This window comes from Acomys russatus, chromosome 23 (assembly GCF_903995435.1).
Source record: "Acomys russatus chromosome 23, mAcoRus1.1, whole genome shotgun sequence".
Classification (NCBI taxonomy): domain Eukaryota; kingdom Metazoa; phylum Chordata; class Mammalia; order Rodentia; family Muridae; genus Acomys; species Acomys russatus.
In genome coordinates this window covers 23,932,588-23,954,520 of record NC_067159.1, presented here as the reverse complement: position 1 = coordinate 23,954,520, position 21,933 = coordinate 23,932,588, and positions in this window count along the sequence as shown.

Below are 21,933 nucleotides of genomic sequence, written 5' to 3'. Positions count from 1 at the left end.
AAATTAAAAAAATTTTTTTAAAATGAAGAAAAAATAAAAAGAACTTTTGCTCATAGGCTTAAACTTAATACAGAATTGTTTTAATGACCTTGAATAGAGGGTTTTTCCCTAAATGCCCCAGGATGCTCACCTGTGGCTCCCTTCTACTTGCCTCTCTTTGGCTCTTGAGTTGACTCTGGGTAGTTGCGCATTGTGTTCTGCCATTGAGATGATACACACTTTCCCTGCAACACCCATGCAGGTCCGACCTCAGGGCCTACGTTATTCATTTAGTTTTTAATCTTCCAAAGCGCTAGTCTGCCCTACCCCTGGTATTTGCCAGAGGCCACTGACCTGATCCCTTTACCCTTCTCTCCTGAGTTTGGTGTCTGTGAGACGTGACTACACTGACTACGCCTTTGCTTGGTCTTGATCTCGTATTGCCATTTGTCCTTTGAATTGCCACGTCGGCCCCAGCTTTGTACCCGACTTGGGTAAGTCCTTTCCAGTTTAGCCCGGAGTCTCTTCCCAGCATACCCTGGCCCCTGGTGAGAAACCGACACTTCAAGGCTTCGCTTCAGGATATTAGGGAGCGTGCTAAATGTGCATAGAGGGACTGTGGCAGTTTGCCAGTTTCATCTTAATAAACCCCATTTCACTCCCCCAGACATACTTTCTCTGCCCTACTTCCATTTTGTCCTTTTGCTTTCCAGTTGTTTAAGCTCCATTTCTGGCATCTTGATAGACCTGTCCTCTGGCCTCTGGCCCACCATGACACCCCAGTTCCGCACTTGGCTTTCCTGCTGCCGTGGAATTGTGGTCTTTCCTATGAGCTGTATCCATAATCGGCTTGGAAGGCATGACCTGGCATTCCTGAATGTTCTGCTTCCTCCCGGTATCTGGCTCTAGAAGATGTATAGGAAGGATACTTTAACTCCAGAAAGTTCTTTTTTCTCCTGCAAAGGTAGGACATGTCTTGCAAAAGAGTGAGGAAAACAGGAAGTTCTTAGATCTGAAGATACTTTAAGAAACATGCCTTCAGTGAGCTCCTAAAACGCTCGCCAGCTTCCAAGGACCTTTTCAGTTAACTGTCTCACCCCACTCTTGACTTTCTTCAGGAGTGGCTATAGCAGGTGGGAAGATGCCTCTTGGTTAATGGAAAGCAAAGTTCAATAATCTCATCTCACTGAAGATAAACTGGGAAGGACTCCCCCAGGCAGGATCAAAGCTAGGGAGAAAGTGGTAATTCAAAGGAGAAATGGCGAAGGGGAACAAAATGTTGTCAAATTGTCTTCTAAATATTTATATTTATAACCAAAGACCTGTGCTTCTCTCAAGCTTGGTCAGCTGAAACTTCCTTTTATAGTTAATGTAGCTTATAAATAAATATAAATAAAATGAATAGAAAGGGGGGATGGAGAGATGGCTTGGCAATTAGTACTGTCTGTTCTTCCCATGGACCAGGGGTTCAATTTCTAGCAGCAGTCGGTGCAAAGATACATAACTGGTCAAAGTTCTGAGAACAAATGACTGGGAGGGTAGAACCTTAGATGGGACATCTCTCTCAATCTCTTCCCTCTCCATTTTTGCCAGGGCTCTGGGAACACTGGGGAAGAGGAAGAAGAAAGAAGTGTAATATCTGGAAGGATGCTGTGAGTTGCCATTCTCTTTGTATGATATAGCTATTGCATGCATGAACTCACAGCAGGTGTGATTATCTGCAAAAGACCTCCACAAGGTCAAGCCAGTAAAACGGTGTATCCTTCCTCCTATCTGAGAAGCTATCGACACTTGATAGCTGCGAGAGGGGCACAAGTCATTGTTGCTAGGGTGTGTGGCTACTGGTTAGTTGTCCATGCCCCAGTTGTCAGCCACACACCCATGAACACATGCGCAGCACTTCTTGGGCATTAGTTGTTTTTGTTTGTTTTGAGAGGAGGACTTGCTGCAGTATCTTAGTTGGGGTTACTATTGCCGTGATGAAACACCATGATGAAAAGCAACCTGGGGGTAACAGGTTTGTTTCACTTACATGTCTAGGTATCAATCCATTGCTGAGGGGAGGGCAAAGGGAACACAAACAGGGCAAGAACCTGGAGTCTGAGGCTCATGCACAGGCTATGGAGGGGTGCTGGATTCTGACTTGTTCCTTATAGCTCTCTCAGCCTGCTTTCTTACAGAGCCCAGAACTACCAGCCCAGGGGGTAGCCCCAACAACAATGGGTTGGGCCCTCACCCACCAATCACTGGTTAAGAAAATGCCGTATGCGTATGTGCCTTGTCTGGTCTCAAGGGGAATGGATGCACCTAGTCCTGCAGCAACTCAATGTCCTAGGGCAGGTTGGGAGCTCTGGGAAGCTCCCCCTTCTCTGAGGGAGAGTGGGGGGGAGAGGTGTGGAGGGGGGAAATACTGGAAGGAGAGGAGGGGGCTGGCAATCAGGATGTAAAGTGAATAAATAATCACTTTTAAAAAGTAAAAGAAAATGCCCTATAAACTTGGGTACAGTTTGGTCTTACGGAGGTAATTCTCAATTGAGGTTCCCTCTTCTCTCAAGACTACATACAACTTGTGTCAAGCTGACATAGAACCAGGCAGCACAGGGGAGAACTCAGAAAGAAATGAAGGGCAGATATCATCATAGTTCCTTGTATACCTGTTTTAGAAAGATAAAGTAAAATACACAGAAAGAAGAGATAAAGAGATGACTTCTCAATTAAGAGCATTGGCTGTTGTTCCAGTGGACCAGCTTCGAGTTCTAGCACCCACATAACAGCTCACACCTGTCTGCAACTCCAGTCCCAAGGGATTTGATGCCTGTTTCTGGCCACAATGGGTACCAGCCATGTACGTGTTACACATATATCCATGCAGACAAAACACCCATACACATAAAACAAATATATTTATTTTTCAAAGAAAAATAGATAAATGGCAAGGGAAGTCAACCCTATGAAATGCAACCTAGGAAGCCACCATTACCACAACATTGAGACAGATAAGGACACAAGACTAAGAGAAAACTATAAATCAGTTTTCCTGTTAAATATAGATACAAAATTTCTCAATAAATTTTTTACAAACCAAACTCAAGAATACTAATTCAAGATCACACACCATATTCATGTTGGTTTCATTCTAGGGACCCAAGGCTGTTTCAGCATCTACAAATGAGAGAGTGTAACACAGCATATAGTCACAGAAATCACATGATGGTCTCAGCCGATGTTGAAAGTCCTTTAACAAAGCTCAACATCCCTTCATGATAAAAAAAAAAAGCCTAAAGAAAGTAGTTATAGAAGGCATATCTCAACATAACAATGGTTACATATAACAAATATATAAGAGGCTTTGAATGGGATTTTGAATCTCTCTCTTGATAGACCGACTCACTTTGGATATTGAGCTCACTGTGCTAAGCTGAGAACTAACAGTATCTCCTTGCCACTCTCTTTCTCTTCAACTCTAGTCCTCTCTCTCTCTATTTCCATGATGGGAGCTCTTTAGTGGCCTTTGCCTCTTTTCACCTGCACCCTGAAGGACCACAGAGTATGGAGCACAGAAAGAGGCAGCGAGAACTAACATACTCCTGTAACTCTGGTTGCAAAGAAGACCTTGGGGGTACAATATGCGTTAGCCCATCTTATTACATTCATAGTAGCTTACCTCTCCCCAAACCAAACTTTCCGGAGTTTTCAGCTTCCACAGACTCACGGAAATCAACTGTTCATGGCCACCAGTCATTATCTCCTCTTTAAGCTCACTTTAAGCTTTACAACGTTGAGCACCATGCTGATGAGGAAACCCACAACTCACGGAGAGAGAGTGAGTTGCCTACGTTACACGAGTTAATGGTAGGGCCAAGACAAGAGCGCAGATCTTCTTCCCTCAGTTCAAAGATTTTTCCAATATGCTGTCATGCTTTCCTTAAGTTTTGTTCATCTTTGGCTTATGCGATGCTATCTCCTAAGTCAAAATTACTCCCATGGCTTAGAAGTAGACATGTTATTTCATTAGCATTTTCCTTTTTGGCTGTATACAAGAGAGCCTAAAAATAATGAAGCCTATTAAAGAGCAGAGCCACCTTGGGGGTCATCTTACACCCTCAAGAACTGTGCTAGTAAACGAGCACCCCAGGGATCCCCTATTAAGATATTCTCAATTGAGCTGCATCTGCAATTTGATAGTGAAAGCACAAAATCCAGTGTGACGCTCCAAGGCAATGGCAATTATAATTGTGTAGAAGTTCATTGAGATGTATAGATGTTGGGTCTGGTTAATTTCACCGTGCGATGGTAATTATTTGGTTTGAATAGAAATGGCCCCCATTATTTCATATATTTGAATGCTCAGTCACTAGGCAGTGATGTTACTTGAGAGGGATTGGCACTGTGGTCTTGTTGGAGAAAGTGTATCACAGGAAGTGATTTGTTTTTGTTTTTATTTTTGTTTATTTTGTTCTGGAAAAAATGTATCACAGGAAGTGGGCTTTGGTTTCTGGGTTTTGTTGTCCTTGTTTTGTTTTTTGTATTTTGTTCTGTTTTGTTTTGTTTCAAGACAAGGTTTCTCTGCGTAGCCTTAGCTATCCTAGCCTCACCTTGTAGGACAGGCTGGCCTCAAATACACAGTGATGTGCCTGCCTCTGTCTCCCTGAGTGCTGGGATTAAAGGCATACACCACCATGCCTGGCCTTGGCTTTCAGTTTTGTTTTGTTTTGTTGGTTTTTCAAGGCAGGGTTTCTCAGCCAGGCAGTGGTAGTACACGCCTTTAATCCCAGCACTTGGGAGGCAGAGGCAGGTGGATCACTGTGAGTTCAAGGCCAGCCTGGTCTACAAAGTGAGTCCAGGACAGTCAAGGCTACACAGAGAAACCCTGTCTTGAAAAGCAAAAAAAAAAAAAAAAAAAAAAGACAGGGTTTCTCTGTGTAGCCTTGCCTGTCCTGGACTCACTTTGTAGACCAGGCTGAGTCTTGAACTCACAGAGATCTGCCTGCCTCTGCCTTCCCAAATACTGGAGTTACAGGTGTGAGCCACTGTGCCTGGATCCTTGGCTTTGGCTTTTAAAAGCGCAAGCCAGGTCCAGTGGCTCTCTCTTCCTGCTGCCTGTGGATCTAGACGTAGAATTTTCAGCCACTGCTCCAGCATCTGCTGTGTGCTCCATGCTCCCTGCTGTGACAATAATGGACTCTGAAACTGGAAGCCCTCTATAAGAGTTGCTGTGGGGGCTGGAGAGATGGCTCAGAGGTTAAGAGCACTGGCTGCTCTTCCAAAGGTCCTGAGTTCAATTCCCAGCAACCACATGGTGGCTCACAACCATCTATCCTGCAATCTGGTGTCCTCTTTTGACATGCAGGTGAAACACTGTATACATAATAAATAAAGAAATAAATCTTAAAAAAAAAAAAAAAAAAAGAGTTGCTGTGGCCGTACTGTCTCTTTCCAGCAGTAACCCATCAACTAAGGCATTTGGTTTTATAATAAAGTTTATGAAAAATTTTGAAACATGCATCCACAGCTCTGATTCAAAGGCCACCAAGATCCAAGTCTTGAATATGACCTGTGGTAATAAATATCTATGCTAAGCTCTGGGAACAGATAAGCATACAATGTCATTGTCAAATCCGATTGAGTGTCCTCTCTACTCCTATACGGATTCCATTCATGTATGTTTCACCTCCCATTCTACACGTGGATTAGTAAAGGGGAAGAAGTAGGCAATGTAACAGGTTAGATAGTAAATCCAATGCCAAGTTAACCTGGGACCATAGCCTGAGCTGGCTACCTGCTAACTGTGTGAGCCTGGGTAAATTATATACCCTCTTCCCATTCACAAACTGTGTTATTTAAAATTGTCATATGAAGTAAAGTATTAAATACATATATGCATATTCATATGACCCAGGCCCAAGTACTTTGCTGCAGCAATATAAATGGGCTAATAGATAATACTTGATATATTGATCTCAAAGATATCCACTTGACTAATTTCCTCCATTTTAAGATTTTGTTGAAGTCTCACCATCTCTAACCATCTAACCATCATCATCTAACCATCTAACCATCATCTAATCATCTAACCATCATCTAACCATCATCTAACCATTTAACCATCTAACCATCATCTAACCATCTAACCATCATCTAACCACCATCTAACCATCACCTAACCATCTAACCATCATCTAATCATCTAACCATCTAACCATCTAACCATCATCTAACCATCTAACCATCATCTAATCATCTAACCATCATCTAATCATCTAACCATCATCTAACCATCATCTAACCATCTAACCACCTAACCATCATCTAACCATCTAACCATCATCTAACCACCATCTAACCATCATCTAACCATCTAACCATCATCTAACCATCATCTAACCATCTAACCATCTAACCATCATCTAACCATCTAACCATCATCTAATCATCTAACCATCATCTAATCATCTAACCATCATCTAACCATCTAACCATCTAACCATCATCTAACCATCTAACAATCATCTAACCACCATCTATCCACCATCTAACCATCATCTAACCATCTAACCATCATCTAACCATGTAGCTATCTAGCTTACTATGCAACTGTATTATGTTTATTACCTGTTTTACATAGGCAAGATTCTCTCTCTCTTTCTCTCTCTCTCTCTCTCTCTCACACACACACACACTAAATGTTTAGAAGTGTGCCTGAAGCCGGGCGTGGGACCACACACCTTTAATTCCAGCACTTTAGGAGGCAGAGGCTGGCAGATTGCTGTGAGTTTGAGACCAGCCTGGTCTAAAAAAAAAAAAAAAAAAAGAATGCCTGGACCTTATAAGTTCAGTAAGTTTATTAACTATTGGCTGAATAAATTAATTAGCATATTTAATTAAAATAGTTCTAAAACTACCAAATAACTGTTTCATGTGATACAAAAATACACACAAACTACTGGGCCATACCTCCATCTATGTTTTCACATTTTCCTGCTAAGTAAAGCTGGGTTTTAGTAACGGCCACTTATATGTGCATGCACTTATATATGTATGCACATCCATGTGTACATAATATATTCATTCACGTACACTATGCCTTCACAGATACTATGTAGAAAGATTGTATTTTTCCTCATGCAATAACTTAATTCTCCCAACAGAGGATAATCTTTTTCGTTTCTCTATTTTGAGGCAATGTTTATTTCTAAAGAAATAGAAGTTTCATCACATATTCCACAGAGCAAGAATGCCCTGGGGTGAAAGTCCAGAAAAAGCTCTTTTTCAAAAACTCCCAGAGTCAATTTGAGTTTTGGCCCAAACCCAGCCCCACACTGAGCCCTTTGCCATACTGCTCTACCACAGTTGGGAGCACTTTTGAGCTGAACCCAGAAAGAAGCAGCTTTTACTTAAATTAACCCTGTGAACTATTAGCCCTGGACTTAATTCTTATTCTCAAACATTTCACTCAATTAACTCACTTCCTACTGTTTGACTGGCATTGAGCTATGTCCTAGTTGTGTATGATTAAAGGATAGTTTTTTCCTTTAAGGAATCTAAAGTCAGGGTAGTAATAGGCAGGGAGGAGGGGAATTACAGTGCAATGCAGGTGTCTCCCCAAAGCTGACCACAGGATACTGAAGGAACGCAATAGGTTAGCACATTCTCAATCTAAGCAATCCTGACTGCCGCCAACGTGTAAGGATACCAAACACATAAACCCAGCCTCGAGAGGATACACTTAAATATTAACAAAACACTAGAAATGTCTATGGGGCAGTTAATCAAGTCATGGGGCCCCAGCAGGTAACTCCTTAGATGGTGAGTGCTTAGCAAGTTCAGAGTAGGAGCTGTCTGTCTACTGCTAAACATCCCTATAAGGCAGGCTCTCCGTCAATGCCAAGCCTGGAGTACTGCAGGAAAACCAAATTCCAGTTAAGTTCTGTGGTCAGAAAGAGAAACTATTGAAGAGAACGTTGGATGAGTCAGACGGCAGCCCTCCCTTGCATGCGCTACAGTCTATTCCGCCTCACGGTTTTCTGATTACAGGACTTAAGTGTCTTATTTTGGAAAAGCCAGTAGGTTTTCCAGCGGGAGGGCTTACAAGTTAAGAAAAAATATATTCATGCAAAGTTTTGGCTCGGTCCCTTATTTATCATTTAGATTTTTCTTGTTGCAAGGAGAAAAAAAAAGAGGGGGGGGGATATTTTTAGTGTTCCTTTCCTTCCAACTTACATGTTAAAAAAAGAAATGTAATAGAACTGTTGTTTTTTCTTTGAGAGGCAATGGAATAACAGGAACGAGAGACATCAAATTAGAGATAAGCATGTATAATTGAGCCTCCTTCTATCATGACTGAAGATTATACAAAACCAACACCTGATAGCAAAGTGTGTTTACTAGGCATTCAAATGCGCTATCCTTGGTTCCCCCCCCCCCACCCCCGATATAATTAGAAAACCATCAAGAGTCTCTATTCATCCAAGCTGAGTAGTTTAATCATGAAAAGTGACTGAGCCCAGAGCTCTTTCATTATGACTAGAGAATTTGATTAAATATTGAAAAAAAAACAAAAAACAAAAAAACAACAACAACTATGAGAAATGGTACAAGAAGGAAAAGAAAGCAAGGATGCGTGTAAGTTGTTATAAGTTATAAACAGAAGTAGGCCACGTGTGATGATGCATGCCCAGACTCCCAGCATTCAGGAGGCTGAGATGGGAGGATTATGAATTTGCGGCTAGGCTGAGCTACCCTCCCACCTTAAAAGAAAATGCTGTGAAAAGAACAGCTAATGTATGCTAATGACTTAGTGTAGGCTGGGGGGTGGGAGGGTGGAGGGGTGGAAGTGGGGGGTGGGGTAGGTGGGGTGCAGGTGGAGGTAGGGGGGTGGGGTGGGGATTAATCTCACTGAATCTGGACTTCTATGTCCTCGTTCTCATTTACCTTCTTCTCTCCCAAAGAACAACATGGAGAGAAAATAGACAAATGTAGGTGGGTCTCCCATGGGCTCTTCAACAGGGCAATTGGCTATTTATTTGAAATAGAATTCTAGGATCCTGACCTTAGTTATGGTAATTTAGAAAATACTCACCAAGTGCCAGGGAATCCAACTTTTTAACAAGTTCCACAAGTGTTTCTGATGTGCGTGAACCATGTTTGGCAACCGCCCGGCAGGAGGATTCCTGAAGTTGCTTCTAACCTTCCCAGCCAGCTATTCTGTGTTTATTGCTATGACTACATTTACAAACACCTCTCTAAGGAGCAAGGGGAAATCTAAATGGTTTTAAGGATGTTTTACCAAAGTTCCTACCTTCCTGTCACTACCATATATGGACATTAGCTTGTCTCATAAGTTGTTGTGTGGGAGTCAACTCTGATGCCCTAATAGGTCTGCTCTGGAGTTCCCCCCTAGGTAACAGAACAACAGTGTGACTCTTGGATGGGTCCGGCCTGCATGCTTACTTTAGGCAGGCGTTACATCGAAAAGGCCAGAACCTGTAGATAAATGAACACACAAACAAGATTCTTGCTGCTTCCAGCTACACCACACGTGGTTTGGCAATCTTTTGAGCTGTCACTAAATGTCCAGTAGGTCACCAAGTGCCAGTTAGCAAAGGTTACAGCAGGAGTAGGACAAAGAAGAGCATGATAATGATAGAGAGAGCTAGACAGCAACAAGAGAGGAGTGTGCAAGAGACATGTTTTTTTCCCCGTGAATCTGCTTGATAAAAATAGGGCACTGCTTGGATCTAGAGCTCTTTTATTAAATTTTTAAAAATTGATTTTTAATTATTTTATGTGTAGTATGCGTGTGAGTGAGTGAGTGTGTGTGTGTGTGTGTGTGTGTGTGTGTGTGTGTGTGTGTGAGTGTGTGTGTAGAGGTCAGAGGACAACTTACGGGAGTCAGAATTCTTCTTCTACCTTGTGGCTTCCAGACACGGAACTGGAATATCTTGCTTGCCCTCAGTCTGGAATTCTTCGGTACTCCAAAAACCCAAGACTCTTGGTTTCTATCTCAATTGGGGCAAAAATATGGGTAGAAGAAAAACTACACGATCATCAGGGGAGTCTTCAACCTAGAAGGAGTTTGGGAGTGGTGGCTAGAAAAAAAGGCTTAGCTGTCAAGAGCACTTACTGCTCCTCCAGAGGACCAGAATAGAGTTCCCAGCGCTCCCATGGCTAGGTGACTCTTAACTCCCTATAACTCCAAATCCAACAGATATGATGACCTCTTTTGACTTCTGAGGGCATCCATAAACATACATTCACACACACACACACACACACACACACACACACACACACACACACACGCAAATACAATTTTACAAGACAGTTTTGGAAGGAAGTCATCTCAAGATATTAAGTTATTGCAGTTGTCACTTCAAAGTGTAGGGTAAAGGGCTATCTCCTTAGGAGCCCCTCCCCCCAAAAAGGGGGGTGTGTGTGAAAAGAAAAGTGGGAAAACAAGAAACCAAAGGGATCTTGGATTGGTTTTTGCTTAGTCTCTTTTCTATAATATTTTTCACCCTATTCCTGAGCATTGTAAAATGATACTTAATACCTACATGATGAGTGCCTAAGAGTGCTGGACCAGTCCATCTCACTACCATAGCATTGCCCCTCAGGTTATTGCTGAGACGTTTATGAACAGTGAAGTGAAAATAGGCCCACATTCAGCCACAGCAGGATCTTTCCTAATTAGCACACTCCCTTTGGAGCAGTGTGCACTGTTTCATCTTGCTTTGGAATGTGTTTGTATTTTAAACATTTGGATATGGATGCTTCTAAATTTCTGGGAATTCAAACAGAATTAAAAAAAAAAATCTTGCCCTTCTGGGAAGATCTAGCTTGGAGGAAACTGGAAAGCAGGCCAACATTTAAAAGATGAGTTGAACATGCAGAAGGAGGGAACAAAGTCACAAAGAAACTAAAAGGCAGATTTGTCATGGATTTGGGAAATCAGCACTTGGCCATACTGAATGAGATGGTTCAGCCATTGCTTTTCTTCTGATCATGTGCCCATAAAGCATGAAGACAAATGTCTATTTGACCAGTGTTTTAAATATGATATATATGTGGAGATATATATATATCTTTTTACACACATATATTTTTATACACACATTTTTTTTTTTTAATGCTGGGTATTTTTGTAGGCATGGGTATATCAGACAATAGCCTTTTTACTCTATCATGCCTGCTTGGTTTTTTGCTTTGTTTTAATCTTAATATGCAAGAAGACAAAGTACGGGATTGCATTCTGGGAGTCTTCTTGGAAACAAAGACTGTTCAACCGGAGCAAATGAATGAGGTAACATTTTACATTTTCTCTGTAATTCTCTCCCCCTTGCTTACCAGGTTACTGGCCCATGGTGGGATCATCCTGGCATGGCTGACTGGAGAAAGGAAAGGAGGGACACGCAAGCTGGTGGATTGTTTTGCCTCGAGATCACTACTTCAGGAAGCTAGACTGGCAAGAGCTATCAGTTGTTGACGGGGCCTGGAAGGTGTAGCTCCTGACCAAGGGAGAACTCAGATTCTTTGGAAGGAAGGGGCTAAGTATTTCTAAGACAATTAGGACATCTTGGTAACTCTAAGTGATCTACAAACTGTAACTGAGCATTGACCGGTAAACAGCATTTCAAGGAATCTTTCTGGGTACTGATGACATACATTACTAATGTAATCCTACAACCTGGGCAAAGTTGTCAGGTCATTTGAGATTTGTTTAAACATTTACACAGAGAGCAAGACCAGAGAGGCAGACAGTCAGACACATAGCCAAACACCATATATTTGGAACAGGCTGGGGACCTCTGCTGCCCTAAAGAGAAGTAGTAATAGCACTGCTGGGTGACAAGACTTTTCCTGGAGAGATACGACACAACACACACACACACACACACACACACACACACATAACTACTCATCCCAGATAGGGAGTCCATGATAGGTCACAGAACGGATATCACAGAAGTCTAACTTGGTGAGCCAATGGGTTTTATTGGGGTTACTTAACAGGAGTATGGATGAGGTGATACTTACAGTAACAGAAATGACCCAAAGATAACTGCATCACCAGAGTCCACCCCAATATGGGTGACAGCTCCCAACATCTGGGAATCTTGAGCATACTGAGCAGCCAAGCAAGCAGCTCAACACGTTGGAGAGTGTCCCTTCCGGGTGACACACTTGTTCTAACCTCCTCCAGGCAGCTGGGCTGGTTTCTCCTTCTTCCCAGTAGGTGGCCTGGTTTCAGAGTCTTGTCTCAGAGGGACTCTCAGCAGTTTCGCTTGTTTACTCTAGTGTCATAGTGAACGTGGTCAGCTTCAGGGACTTCCTGAACCTGTTTTGAGTTGTTTGCATTCTACCCTCCAGGACGTGGAATGTTTCAATCTCAGAGGAAACAGACACATACCAAACACATACTTTAATGCTTATGATAAAAGGCAAGAATTAGAAGGATCTTTTAAAAGCTTGCCTAAATCTCTTCTAGAGTGGGAACAAAACAAACCAAAAAAACCAAAAACTCCAGCAGCTTACTGATTCTCCCAAGGTCACACAGTTAGTACTAGACTATTAGCATCAAAGGTTACGTCCATACCTGGAGTGTGTGTGTGTGCGTGTATGCGCGCGTGTATGTGTGTGTGCGCATGCGCGTACGCGCCTTCGTATAGGGTTCTCACCACATCTTAGGAAGAAATATACTGAGAGACGTTCTGAAACTCATTAAAGAAATTAACCTAATGGAGGTTGAAATTGAAGGTGTCTTAATTGGTTATTAAGTTTATTAAGTCCGACTCTGTTGAAGACCCTCGGGGCATGCTCAAATTAAAATATTTTAAAGCCATATAAAAACCCCAACTTTAATTACTAAGCATGTGTGCAAGTCCGGAAAGATAGGTTTTCGACCAACTTAGCTGTCAATAAACACAAGCAAACACTTCACAGCTCTTAAGCATAGGGCCTGCTCTACTGGTATTGCTACTTGTTATGTCAGGGCCCTTAGCGAAAGCCATGAGGATTGCCTCCGAATCTATTGGATAACGTGACCTGAGAAACCATTAAGGAAAACATTGATTTCTGATACACAGGAGAATAAGCAGATGATGAGAGCATCTATTCCTGGAAGGAATCACAGAGCGATTAGCACCGCGTTTATCCTCCTCACACTGATATGGATGATGGGAACCGGTGTCCCACTTTCTAGATTCTCCGGCTTCTTTGTTCAAGTCTGCGTTTCCCATGGGTTCTTCTGCTCTTTTGCCACTGCACTTCTTGAAGAGCAGCCGGGAGTGTGCTCCAGGTGGCCAATCACCTGCAGCACTGCCATTTCTTCACAGATTAGTGGGCAGCTACTAGAAGTATGACGCAGTGCTTTGCTGGCCCGGCAATCTCATGCCCCTTCGCCTGTGTCCTACCCTTGGCCTAGAATGCCACGCACGCTGCTCTCTCCCAACTTGCCTGCCTGGCTTCTGCTTCAATGCCTCCATGGCAATATCATCTCCTCCATGAGGTTTGCTTGTTTTGCTTTTTTGTTTTGTTGTTTTGTTTTTCCTGACCCACAAGGAATTCACGGGTCTTTCTTTGCACATATTCCATTGCTTTTTTTTTTTTTTTTTTAAACACATAACCTCCATTCCAGCACCTTTCAGATTATACCCCAAATCACCAGCTTTCCTTTCAAAGCAGAATAGAAGCCGGTGAAGCCAGTGTCTGCCTGGTTACAGGAGGCACTTCCCCTGTGTTGGGTGAGCATGCACTGTTGTTTCTTGAAATCCTAAAATGACTTTGTGGTTTCTCTTCTCTGGTCTACATTGTTGTCTTAATTCCCGGTTTTACCTCTGCTCTCATACCTACCCTGGAGCCCTGTGGGGGTTGGGGGGGGGAGGCCTTTAACTGGAGGGAGGCTTGCCTTCAAGGTCTTCCTAGTCATCCTGTAAGGAATTTGTAAGTACTGCTCTTTGGAGTTCTGGTTAGGGTTCTGGTTTTGTCCCACGGCGTCTTAACACCACCTCCCCACCTCTATCCTGGCCACAGACAGCTATTACAGTCATCTGTTAGATTGCCCCTGCACTTTCTTAAGTTTGGCTCTCGTTTGTTTATTCAGTAAATACGAGCCACTTCCTACGCATCTGTTGGTCACTGCTTTTGCTCTGTTCTGTAAGGGTTACCTCTTTCCCTTTCGAAACTCTTTGTATCTACTACTGCCTCTTTAGACTTCATTCTTGCTGTTCTTTCCACCTCTTGGTGTTTGTTACACTTGTAGGTTTTTTAACATTTCAATTTCCCTTGGTGGTGTTTTCTTGTTTTGTTCCTTTTTCTTTCCTTTTTCAGGGGGTGGGTGGTCTGGCTTGCTTCTCCAACAAATGAACAGCAGCCCAGAAACCAGAAGCTTTTTTTTTTTTTTTCTTGGCCTGAAGTTAAGGAAATAAAGAATAAAGGAAGAGAAGTTGGAAGGAAGTGAAGTCATCTTTAGGAGAGAAAGCACCCGGAGCTTACCTTGATTCCTTTGTGACAACTTTAAACTATTGCCCAGGCTGCTTATCCCCAACACTGAGGGGATAACCAGAGCCATCCATCACTAAGTGCAGTGCATTGCCTGCCTCCTTTCCATCCTGGACCATCCTCTTCCTCCATCTTGAACTTGCAGGATTTTACTTCCTGGATGAGTAATAACTTCCTGTTAGGTAAATCATTCTATCCCTTCATGGGCCAAATGTATCTCTATAGGTGATCAATTTGTTATTATGACTACTAGCTAAAGAAATGGTCGTGGTAGCGCTCTTTGAGACATGAAAACCGTGAAATACCTGTGCCTTAAAGTCACACAAATACAGACACTTATCCACGTACAGGCACTGATAAACTCCATAGATGTATGCGTACGCACATTTAAACTCTATAAAACAAGGACCTGTAATTTTCTAAGATCACATAAATCCCTGTACTTGCTCAACATGACAGTGTGATAGGGAAGGAATTGGGGCCTGAATATTATCATAGCTCACCGGGCAGGCACAAGGCAGGAGGTATGCTGAAGGCTGCTCTTTCTGGAAACAACAGCCCAGCACTTAAACTAACCCTGAGATCAACACCGTCAGTGAGATGAGTTGCAGGACTTCATGGCAGGACATCACAGAAACCCAAGAGCATATCAAAGCATTCGTCACTCTGGTGGCAGGAAATAAGCTAAAAGAATTCAGAGAATTGCAATCACACATAATAGTGTTATCATAGGGGATTTCAGAAGCTGAGCTCTGCACACACAGGCTCCCCTTATTAAATAAGTCCCCCTGGTAGGTACTGCTTATAAGCACTCAAGGAAAGGGAGCTCTGGATAGAATCAACAGTACTCACAAGCACTCAAGGAAAGAGGGTTGTGGATAGACTCAGCCAGGGACCAGGCCCATAGGGTTGGGCAAATGCTACACAGTGTAAAGAATAGAATGGATGACGGCTAGAGTGGGTGAAAGTCAATCCGGAGTCGGAAGGACAGCTTGGGTAGCATTGCTGAAAGGGATCCCCACCCTGGAATGTGAGAGCACAGCACTGCTATGATGGACAGTGCAATCACTGAAGTCTCTGCGTGGGCATTTTGTCATCATGGATTTGCACGCCTCCTTGTCCATGAGAGCACGGGTATGTGTCAGTGGCAGGGAGAGCTGGGCTTCGGATTGCCAAGTGCCAATATGACCCAAGTCCCAGATGTAGCTCTTTTTGCCAAGGGCAGAGACCACAGCTCTGCAATGTTACCGATACTTCCAGAAGATGGCAGATAAACAGAATCTCAAAGGAACCTTAAAAACAGTTTCCAGCCAACTATGGTACATGCCCATAATTCCAACAGAGACAGGAGGCAGGAGAATTGCTATGAACTTTAGGGCAGCTTAAGCTACACTGCAACTACTGGCCTAGCCAGAGATGCATATAAAGAACCCAACTCAAAACAAATAAACAAAACAAACAAAAACAAAAAGCCAAGAACAAAATAACATTTTTTTTTTTTTTTTTTTAAAACAGATCTCTAGCCTCACCATCCAAAAGATTTCCTCATGTGTCTGGGGTGGAGCCTAGCAATTCAGCTTTTTTTTTTTTTTTTTTTTAAAGCAATGAGCTGGGGAGATAGTTCAGTAAGTAAAGGGTTGTTATGAATGCAAGAACCTGAAATCCATCCTCAGAACCCAGGTAACAAAATGCTACCCCCTGATGACCCCATCGCTGGGGAGGCAGAAGCAGATGGATGCTGAGGTTTACCTGCCAGCCAGCCCAGCCACCTTAGCAAGTTCTACACTGATGATAGTCCCTGTCTCAGAAGCAGAGGGTCCATGACCCATACACACGCACCCACGCATACACATGCATGTCCACGTGTTTGCATAAACACAAACAAGAACATTGTGTAGCCATTTGATACGATTTCTCCATATGGCTTGTTTCTGGGCAGAAATTAAGACTCTAAATCTGATCCAACCTATATGAAATTGAATGTAATTCATTGAACTAGATCTGGGCGATCTAAGTCACTCATCCGTTCCAGAGGAATATTTTTCCCTCTGAGAACAAGAAGGATATATGTATGTTTGCCCTCAGGGGAGATATATTTTCCACAATGTTCCTCTCCCTGAACAGTCTAGGTCCCAGTATTTAGAGCTTCATAAATAAATACCAAGTTAGGGCTGGACATGGTGCCACACGCTTTTAATCCCATCACTGGGGAGGCAGAGGCAGGAGGGTCATTGTGAGTTCGAGGCCAGCATGGTCTACAAAGCGAGTCCAGGGCAGGTAAGGCTACACAGAGAAACCCTGTCTCAAAAGACCAAAAATAAATAAATTAATTAATACCAAATTAAAACATTTAGCAAAGACACAGGCCAGCAGCCAGCAACCTTTTCTGAAGCTGAAGTAAAATACATAAAGTCCCTGTTCTAAATCTCAGTGTCAGCTCTGTGTAATTGTTACTGTTGTCAATGCTATTCTAATGAAATAGCAAGCCCTCTGTTTCAGTAAGCAAGAACAGGCCATTCAGTTGCAAGGCACTCTGGGTACCGTTGTGCCTATCTTTGAAGGCTTACGTAATCACCAACACTTTGCACATCAGATGACGGTGTGCGAAGATGACCTGGTTGTCATGCATACATCGTGCACAGGACTGTGTGGCTTTCTGGGTAGGTGCCACTTATGTGCCTCTCAGACACCTCTCCAGTGTCTCGTTTTAAAGGAGGACTCTTTGGAGGTTAAATTAGAAGCCGCAGACTATATTTCAAAGCCTTGCTTTGAAATGCATAATTACATCTAAGTTATCTGATGAATGACATGGTTACCAAATATTTAAAAGGACTAGGACGAATTATATCATGAAAAGATGTCTCAACTCTTTACATTTAAAATATCTTTTAATCATTCTAAGAAAAGTAACAACAACAACAAAAATGAACAAAAACAGTAAGTTAGCATTTCATTTAGGCTTTTGGTGGATCAATCCAGAAGTGATAGTATCAGTGTTCATATAAATAGGAAGTTTTTACATGTAAATACACGTAAATGTGTTTTTTGTTCTGACAGTTTGGTAGAAAATTGTATGTAATCTTAATGAATAAATGAGATGTGTATAAACATAGAGTTGCAGACTTAGAAAATCAGCGGGTATTGGGAACTGATAACATAAAATCTTGTCTATTCTTAAGCGTCCTTATCAATACCAAGAAATTCTCTGTGGTGGGAAATTGTTCTTACTTTTTCCTCTTGGCTGGGGATGAAACTCAGAGTTTTGCACTTGCTAGGCCAGCACTCTGCCACCATGACATTCTTGGTCCTAGTTTCTAATAATGAAATATATATATGAAACATGGTCCCAGATCAGCTGTTTATGGTCTTATTTGGAAAAGGAACCTCACATGAAAAAAATCAAATAATAAATTATCAGAGTTTTATCCAATCTATTTGCTCATTGATTTCTCTGATCCTGCCCAAGTGTTGAAAGCATATCAAGCTAATGCTGGAAACATAATTTAGTCAGTTTAATGGGTCTTCAAAGAAAATGTCAAAGAAAGAGAGAACTAGTTTATTCTTAAATGACTAGAGAGGGTTTTGTGGGTATTTTTGTTTTTTGTTTTTTAATTTTGTTTTTGTTTTTGCAGCAATTTTTTGTAGTGACTATCAGGATTTTTAAACTTTTTTTGTCTTGTTTGAGACAGGGTTTCTCTGTGTAGCCCCGGATGTCCTGGAACTCACTCTGTAGACCAGGATAGCTTCAAATTCAGAGACACACCTGCATCTGTCTCCCAAGTGCTGGGACTAACAGTGTGTGCCACCACTCCCAGATAAGGATTTTTACACTTAGGAATTTCAATAGACATGTGTAAGTGTGTAAGTGTGCATGTGTAGTATGTGCTTGCATGCACATGAGTGTGTGTGCACATGTATGTTTGAGTACACTTACTCATGCATGTGTCTGTGGAGGCTCTCCACCTTATTTTTGAGTCTCTCACTGATCCTGGAGTTTGCCATTTTGGCCACCCCAGCATTCACACATTTTCAACCCTCAGAGCTGAGGTTACAGGTATATACTGCCATGCTCAGCGTTTTCCATTGGTGCAACCGATCAAGATCAGGTCTTCCTGTTTGTCTAGCAGGCACTTCGTGCACTGAGCCATCCCTCCAGCCATCTTATCTGCCAAGAGGACGTATGACTTTGTAGCCTTCCTCAGTCTTCAAGGCACATATCAATGTTACCATCCCGAAGATGATCAGATGGAGAGACTGGCTCATGATGCATGGCGGGTGATTTCATTGTTCACTTCTTGGCCCTCTCTGTGGGAGTTCGGATGCAGATGTCTGAACTGTGAGCAGAAATGATGCATGTGGTTTCTGGGCCGAAGCTTGAAGGACCACAGTTGGCTGTGCTTTCTCTCTGCCACAAAAGCAGCGGTATTCAAAGTGGGTCTCAGGACATAAACTCCACAGAGTAGAGATACTTATAGCCCTGCAATGAATGTGTGGCATAAAGAAAAAAAAAGGAACAAAAATAGGACATGGTCAGCTACCGACATTTTTAGATTGTTTCTGCAACAAAGCCTACCCTCTCCTGGCTGATACACATGATAAGTGGCAGAAACACACACACACACACACACACAAAGATTCAATCCTGCCTTCCTCTCCTGTCTGATACACATGATAAGTGGCAGAAACACACACACACACACACACACACACACACACACACACACACACGAAGATTCAATCCTGCCTTCTAAATGTCTAAGCCTTTGGCATTGGATATTGAATAAAGGTGCTTGGCTCAGTGTAGGCACTCCATAAACATTTGCTGAAGGAAGGAATGTACGGTTGTTGCCCAGAATTGAACATAATATTTCAGATGTGATTTGATCCGCACAAGAGGCACCAGGAATACAAATACTCTTTTACATCGAACATCTGTTAACAAAGGCTTAGAGTGCATTGCTTTCTGACAACCATGCCGGTTTCTTTGACAATAATGGCAGCAGAATTATCGTCTCCTTAACAAAAGTCCCCGGGGGGGGGGGGGGTTGATACAAAAATAAAAGAGGAAAATAATTGTTTCCCAGCTGTTCATGATTTCACGAGTGAAGGTCAAACAATCATTCAGCTGTGTCACAAAGTAATGACCACAGGCTGCAGAGAGTTTTAGTAAGTGGAGTGAGTATGAGACTGGGAGGCATGGGCATCAGTCATTCGCTCTACACTCCATAAATACGTGTTGAGTCTCAACAATGAGTTGACTACTCTATTTACTTCTATAGACTCACATGAACAACACACACACACACACACACACACACACACACTTGTACCTAGGAGATCTCACAAGCTAGAGGGAGAGACAGATCGTTCATGGGATACTACAAAAAGACTAAGAGCTACGACAAAGTTAAGCTCAGAAAGGCACAGGTGTGGGGATAAAGACCATGAGAGTAACCTAGAAGAGTCAGGAAAGGGTTTCCTGAAGAAGGGATCTTCCAGATGATTCTTAACAATTGAGAAGAAAGCAGAGAGAGGACATAATGATGGGGAGTACAGTGGTTTAGTCACCTTCAGCTGCCATAACTAAAGACCACAGAAGTTGATGAAACTACAGAAATGTACATCTTTACAGTTTTGTAGGCTCAGAGTCCTATAGGATTCCAACACGGCGGGGGGGAGGGTTGGATAAGGTCTCTTTTCCTGGCTTCCAAAGAGCTGTTTTATTTTATTTTATTTTATTTTATTTTATTTTATTGCATCCTTACATGATGTGTCTGGCATGTGGGGGGAAATTCATTTCTTATAAGGCCACTCATCACATCAAATTCCTCCACCCTTATGACCTCATTTCACCATGATTACCTGATCTCCAAATACAATCACACTGAGGTTAAGGCCTTCGACATATGAAATTGGGGAAGACCCAAACATTCATTCCATGAAAAAGAAAACACATTTCAAGGATCGATGGAGAAAGAAAGCTGAAAGGTAGGAAACGCAGAGCTCAGAAGGCTTTCTTAGATGTGTAGTCCACTCACAGTGAATCCTAGTCACCATAGAGTGCCCATACACCACCGGCAGAGTTCTTTATGGCTACGTCTGTGCCATTCATTCCTCCGCCCCCCACCCCCACCCCCACATATAATGTATCTAGAAATTACCATTTGGTCAATTCGTGTCAATAAATATACTGTTTTTGGAAATAGAAGTGAACAGCACAGACTGAGAGTCTTTTCAGTTGAGTCATATTTAACAAGTACCCCACAGAGAGTCGAGCCACCCCAGGCAGTGCCCAGTCAGCCCAATACAGCTGGAGGACCCTGTCACAGTCTTCATGGTTCTGCTGCTGGCATCTCCGTGTCATTCCTGACTCAGGTTCTTGGCACTTGACTGTTCAGTTCTTCCTTCAACCCCATGAACTTCTTCAGTATCTTCCCAACAAAGACGTCCTCTTTTCTCCTGAGTTCACCACAGATAGATTTTTGTTCCTCACCAACAAAGGGACTTGCACTATTTGGGATATTTATAGGATGCTGATGTGTATGACTTCCACCTTCCAAGCGACGCAGGATTGCTGAAATTTCTGAGGAGAGAATTGGTGTAGGATTCAGTTTTGGAATCATCATTTTGCTGTTGTTGGGGAGATGGGTAGACTAGAGAAAGACAAGAGCTTGGTTGGAAGGCTGTTATGGTATTCTCAGCAAGAGATAATGAGGTCAAAACCAGGCATGGTGGTGTACATGTAATCCCAGAATTTAGGAGTCTGAGGCAGGAGGATTTGAAGTTTAAAGTCTGTCAACAATGAAATGAAACCAAACCACCAAACGCAAATATAAGACAGGTAGACAGACATGCAGTCAGAGGATATGCTCTGAGAAGGAATAGAAAAGAAAGAAACTGACTCAACAAGGACTTAATAATCAAATGATAATCAAGTAGGTAATGCAAGGCAGGTAGCTCACAGCCTTTTAAAAGCTCTAGAGAAGTAGAAGCAGGCGGATCTCTCTGAATTCAAGACCAGCCTGGTCCCAACAAAACAAAACAACAATGACCAAAACCCCCAGCAAACAAATGAATAGGTAGGAATTACTATGTTACTAAGACTACTTCAGAAAGTTGGGTTTTAGTTGACTAGGAAAGTGAAAAATGGGGTCATTCAATTAAAGAGCAGGGCTTGAATACAGGATGGAAAGTGCTAACCATTTACTGTAGAATGAATTGCATGTGACTGCTGGTCAAACATGCAATCGAAGGAATCATCAATTAAATACAATGATTTAGAATTTAGGTATAGCATTAGACACTTAGACTTAGTAACCATCAGTATATAGGTTGGCCATGTTGGTGACCACTGTCAGTGCCTAAGAATACCTCAAGGAGATAAGAGAATAAAGGACGTGAGATAACTGGGGCTATGTCTCAATGATAGACTTCTTGTTTACCATGTGTGATGCC